The following is a 6000-nucleotide window of genomic DNA, read 5'->3' as shown; positions in this document are numbered from 1 at the left end:
GTGAACCAAAATCATTCAATGGGCGGAGACTCACTCCTGCCACCTGTCTGCAATCCACATCCCAGGAGTGGAAAATTGGGAAGTGGATTTTCTGAGTCGTCAGACATTACATCCGGGGGAGTGGGAACTCCATCCGGAAATCTTTGCCCAAATTACTCAACTGTGGGGCATTCCAGACATGGATCTGATGGCCTCTCGTCAGAACTTCAAGGTTCCTTGCTACGGGTCCAGATCCAGGGATCCCAAGGCGACTCTAGTAGATGCACTAGTAGCACCTTGGACCTTCAAACTAGCTTATGTATTCCCGCCGTTTCCTCTCATCCCCAGGCTGGTAGCCAGGATCAATCAGGAGAGGGCATCGGTGATCTTGATAGCTCCTGCGTGGCCACGCAGGACTTGGTATGCAGATCTGGTGAATATGTCATCGGCTCCACCATGGAAGCTACCTTTGAGACGAGACCTTCTTGTTCAAGGTCCGTTCGAACATCCGAATCTGGTCTCACTCCAACTGACTGCTTGGAGATTGAACGCTTGATCTTATCAAAACGAGGGTTCTCAGATTCTGTTATTGATACTCTTGTTCAGGCCAGAAAGCCTGTAACTAGAAAAATTTACCACAAAATATGGAAAAAATATATCTGTTGGTGTGAATCTAAAGGATTCCCTTGGGACAAGGTAAAAATTCCTAAGATTCTATCCTTTCTTCAAGAAGGATTGGAGAAAGGATTATCTGCAAGTTCCTTGAAGGGACAGATTTCTGCCTTGTCTGTGTTACTTCACAAAAAGCTGGCAGCTGTGCCAGATGTTCAAGCCTTTGTTCAGGCTCTGGTTAGAATCAAGCCTGTTTACAAACCTTTGACTCCTCCTTGGAGTCTCAACTTAGTTCTTTCAGTTCTTCAGGGGGTTCCGTTTGAACCCTTACATTCCGTTGATATTAAGTTATTATCTTGGAAAGTTTTGTTTTTGGTTGCAATTTCTTCTGCTAGAAGAGTTTCAGAATTATCTGCTCTGCAGTGTTCTCCTCCTTATCTGGTGTTCCATGCAGATAAGGTGGTTTTACGTACTAAACCTGGTTTTCTTCCGAAAGTTGTTTCTAACAAAAACATTAACCAGGAGATAGTCGTGCCTTCTTTGTGTCCGAATCCAGTTTCAAAGAAGGAACGTTTGTTGCACAATTTGGATGTTGTTCGCGCTCTAAAATTCTATTTAGATGCTACAAAGGATTTTAGACAAACATCTTCCTTGTTTGTTGTTTATTCTGGTAAAAGGAGAGGTCAAAAAGCAACTTCTACCTCTCTCTCTTTTTGGATTAAAAGCATCATCAGATTGGCTTATGAGACTGCCGGACGGCAGCCTCCTGAAAGAATCACAGCTCATTCCACTAGGGCTGTGGCTTCCACATGGGCCTTCAAGAACGAGGCTTCTGTTGATCAGATATGTCGGGCAGCGACTTGGTCTTCACTGCACACTTTTACCAAATTTTACAAGTTTGATACTTTTGCTTCTTCTGAGGCTATTTTTGGGAGAAAGGTTTTGCAAGCCGTGGTGCCTTCCATTTAGGTGACCTGATTTGCTCCCTCCCTTCATCCGTGTCCTAAAGCTTTGGTATTGGTTCCCACAAGTAAGGATGACGCCGTGGACCGGACACACCTATGTTGGAGAAAACAGAATTTATGTTTACCTGATAAATTACTTTCTCCAACGGTGTGTCCGGTCCACGGCCCGCCCTGGTTTTTTAATCAGGTCTGATAATTTATTTTCTTTAACTACAGTCACCACGGTATCATATGGTTTCTCCTATGCAAATATTCCTCCTTTACGTCGGTCGAATGACTGGGGTAGGCGGAGCCTAGGAGGGATCATGTGACCAGCTTTGCTGGGCTCTTTGCCATTTCCTGTTGGGGAAGAGAATATCCCACAAGTAAGTGACCATTGTTATTAAAGGGACAGTCTACACAAGAATTTTTATTGTTTTAAAAGATAGATAATCCCTTTATTACCCATTCCCCAGTTTTGCATAACCAACACAGATATATTAATATACTTTTAACCTCTGTGATTATCTTGTATCTAAGCCTCTGCAAACTGCCCCTTTATTTCAGTTCTTTTGACAGACTTGCAGTTTAGCCAATCAGTGCCTGCTCCCAGATTACTTCACGTGCACGAGCACAGTGTTATCTATATGAAATACGTGAACACCCTCTAGTGGTGAAAAACTGTTAAAATGCATTCTGAAAAGAGGTGGCCTTCCATGTCTAAGAAATTAGCATATGAACCTCCCAGGTTAAGCTTTCAACTAAGAATACCAAGAGAACAAAGCAAAATTGGTGATAAAAGTAAATGGGAAAATTGTTTAAAATGACATGCTCTATCTGAATCATAAAAGTTTATTTTGGGCTAGACTGTCCCTTTAATAATCTGTAGCAGAATAATGAAACAAAAGGTTCCCATTCTAGCAGGTAAACATCAGATACTTCTTGGTCAGCATATATCTGATAAGCAACGGAGACAAGACACAGTCACTGCAGAGAGAGAAAACTAAAACAAAGTTTTAAAATATCTGGATGAAGATGTTCACCTTACCAGTTTTACCCCTTTGCTGTCTGACTGTGAAACATTTTAGTGCGTGAGAACTGAGGGTGTGGCCAGTCTATTTATTGAGGGCTATGAGGCGGGCATTATAGTTGGACAACTTAGGATGATATACCAGCAATACCCATTCACACATTACCAACAGCACAGTGGATGTCCAATAAGCTTTCTGCTGGATTGAGTCAGCTGTTTGACCTTTGCTCCCTGGCTTAGAGAAATCCTTGGGTTGGGTGTTTGGCTTTTTTTTTTATACTGTTCCTCTGGTGTCGGTCAACTGGAGTCAAACGTGGTAGTGGGACACATGGTAATTTTGGTATCACAAATCATTGTTTTGATGTGAAACCCAAAGGCACTAGTGTCAGATGAGTCTGTTATTGTCACATTTTTTTATTCTGGCTACATACGTGTTCTAGAAAATAACATAATAATAAAACATTGTAATGCCCTATGAATGATCCATATGTGGAATCTGAAAATCAGAAATTGTTTTCCCACATTTGTGGTCAAACTTCAGTATCCAGCAAAGCAAGCTACAGCATTGCATCTACAAACATTATCTGCACTCTCACGTGTGAACTATACCAGTTCTATTCTGTCACCCAATCAGAAACTGAACTTTGAGTTCATTCATTTATTTTGCTGACTCAATTTTGATAAAGAAAACACTTTTTTTTTTTTTTTTTTTAAATTTATATTTTTATTGAGAGAAACAAAACAGCTGTTGTGCTCACAGAACATAAAATTAACAAAACACAGAATTTGTTAGAAAATTACAACATAAAAGGTGCAATCATAGGTGAGCAACTCAGACACTTCCCTCAGTTTTTCTTGTATTTTTTCCCCCTTTCCTCAGTTACACAGTAGAGGCCTCCTCAGGGCCACAATGAAACCATCTAAGTTGGGGGGACTAAATGAAGATAGGTCCCTAATGGGCCCATCTTCAACGCTTACCCTCCTAAGTCACACGGACCTCGGGTGGGTCCAGGTACAACTAATAAAGGTGCAGGAGGGCACATGAATCTATAATTTAACATTCACAATATAAAGGCTCAGCAACAAGTTACTGAGCAGGGCAGAGACTACTCAACTCTGCCAAATAAACAGAGCTTAGCAAAGGGGAAGCAAACATAATCAGTATAGGTGGTGTGCTGCACAATTTGCTTACATGTCAAGTAAAGGCTGAACAAATATTAGTGCTAGACATATTCAAGATCAGGAATCTGTACTTATGTTCAAGACGCCCTAGGGCTGCTCATGTCAACTAACACTGGGGGGAAAATACTCGAGCCCTATGTTTCAAGCTATGGCGAGCGCCAGAGCATCTATGTCACTCCTCTTACTAGTCCGAATAGGGCTGTACGTCACTGGTATGGGTATGGTAGGCCCGTAGGACTTCATATACCTTCACTTGACATTTAAACAATAGAGTTAGTTAACCTATAAACATGGATAATTAGATCCTACTATTTTATGCACGCTAGTATACAAAACATATTGCCTAACAATCATTAATTAGGACCTCACTCGTTAACTCTTACATCTGAGATAGCTTTAAGTTGTGATGTTAGGTAAGCCCCAATAGGTGAACAGGGAACATAAAAACATGGGCAATTTCTTTGAAATGAATACAGGTATGCAATAAATTTATAGACATTCAGTTCCTATTAGTCTGGCGGCAAGATGAGGAGCACCGCGCTGCATCCGGTCCCACAGAAATGAAAAATGTAGTAAGAGAGCCTCGGTAAAGAGTTAGTGCGCAGTGAACAGTGTAGTCGGGCCCCCAGCACTACACACCACACATCGTGGAGTAAACTATCAGACTCATCCCACACCGGCTTTTTCCCATCCTGGAGCATACAAATCTTCCAAGCAGGCCTCTAAAGGTGGGGCTCCCCCCCAACTTTGCGTACAGAACAGACCTGTGTAGGTTGACAGACATGCTGTATCCAGTATCCCTTTAGTCCCAGACAGTCCTGATCTCCCAATTTTGCTTTGTCTTGCAAGGATCAGGGACCTCCCATGTATAGGTCTCCTTGCAAATCTCCGGTGGGTCAGTCGTTGTGAAAGTTGATTTGTACTCACGGAGCTAGAAGGCCTCTGCGCTAGGGAGATCGCTGCAATGTGCGATCGGCTGCTACTTAGCTTATTTTGAGTGGGCCGCCTTAGCACCTCAGTCAGTCCGTCAGGTAAGGCTGCAGCTGCGCCACGAGAGGCGGCTTCTTCGGCATCGTAGTGCGTGTCTTGCTTTGGTTCTGTGCATCTCTGACCTGTAATAATAAGCTCGATGCGTTGTTCCAGCTTGCTGTAGTGAGACCGCAGGAGCTCCGCCAGTGCGTCCCATGTCAGGGTACAGGTCCGGACCATAGCTGTCAGTTAGGCTTGCAAAGCGGATCACAGCAAAATGATGGCTGAGTATACAATGTGAGCTTTCCCTTTCGCTCTGTGCACGGCCCCTTAACCCAGGTGGCCAGGGGGGGGAGACGTCAGGCTTATGTGAGTAGGCCGCAGCCTTCCAAGTCTTGCGTTAGAAGGACATTCAATGTGGCTAAAAAAAATGCTCCTGTTGTTCCCTTTAAGCTCATACTTCTTATAAGAAAGATCAACTCTATATCTAGAGACCATAGACAGGAAAAAGCAGTCCATTACACAGATTTCTGAAGGAGCTGTGAATTGTGCGTCCTTCCATGTTGGTTGCTTGGCCACGCCCCCCAAGAAAACACTTTTTAGCTTTGGGCTTCTGGGTAGTGCTTATCTTAGAAGGTTCCGTGAGACAAAAGTCCTGAGGACAAATTCTTATTTATATTTCAGGACATTAAAGGGACATGAAACCAAACATTTTTCTTTCATGATTCAGATAGAGCATACAATTTTAAACAACTTTCCAATTTACTTTTATCAATTTTGCAGCCACCAATTACCAGCTAGCTCCCAGTAGTTCATTGCTGCTTCTGGGCCTACCTAGGTATGCTTTTCAGCAAAGGATACCAAGAGAATGAACCAAATTAGAGCAAAAAAAGTAAATTGATACGTTGTTTAATATCGTATGCCCTGTCTGAATCATGAAAAAAAATTACATTATTTTGACTGTCTTCTATTTAAAGGAGCAGTCATTGCTGCTAAGTGCTGCATAAGGATATAAATCATACGTGACACATTTCATAGCTGGTTTTAATATTTGTTCCCATATTATGGCTCTGTTTATCAGATCTGTATTTTTTATATAAATTATAAGCCATGTCAGATATGATTATTCACTGTGAAAGTCTTTATAATTGAGTTATTGAGAAATTGGATTTATACAGATAATATACAGATAATATGTCAAATCTAATACATATTACTGTTTTGAAGATCTCAAATATTCTTGAAGTTACTTTCAGTAATGAGCTGCAGACCTACAGTAACATG

General features: G+C 41.9%; 1 protein-coding gene across 2 annotated transcripts in view; it reads left to right on the top strand.

Moving 5' to 3' along the window:
• The window catches only part of ZFAND3 (zinc finger AN1-type containing 3), a 698731-nt gene that overhangs the window by 172193 nt on the left and 520538 nt on the right, over positions 1–6000 (top strand). The window lies entirely within an intron of this gene.

This window comes from Bombina bombina, chromosome 4 (genome assembly GCF_027579735.1).
Source record: "Bombina bombina isolate aBomBom1 chromosome 4, aBomBom1.pri, whole genome shotgun sequence".
NCBI lineage: Eukaryota > Metazoa > Chordata > Amphibia > Anura > Bombinatoridae > Bombina > Bombina bombina.
The sequence above is the reverse complement of the archived record's forward strand: the minus strand, read 5'-3'. Positions and strand labels throughout refer to the sequence as shown.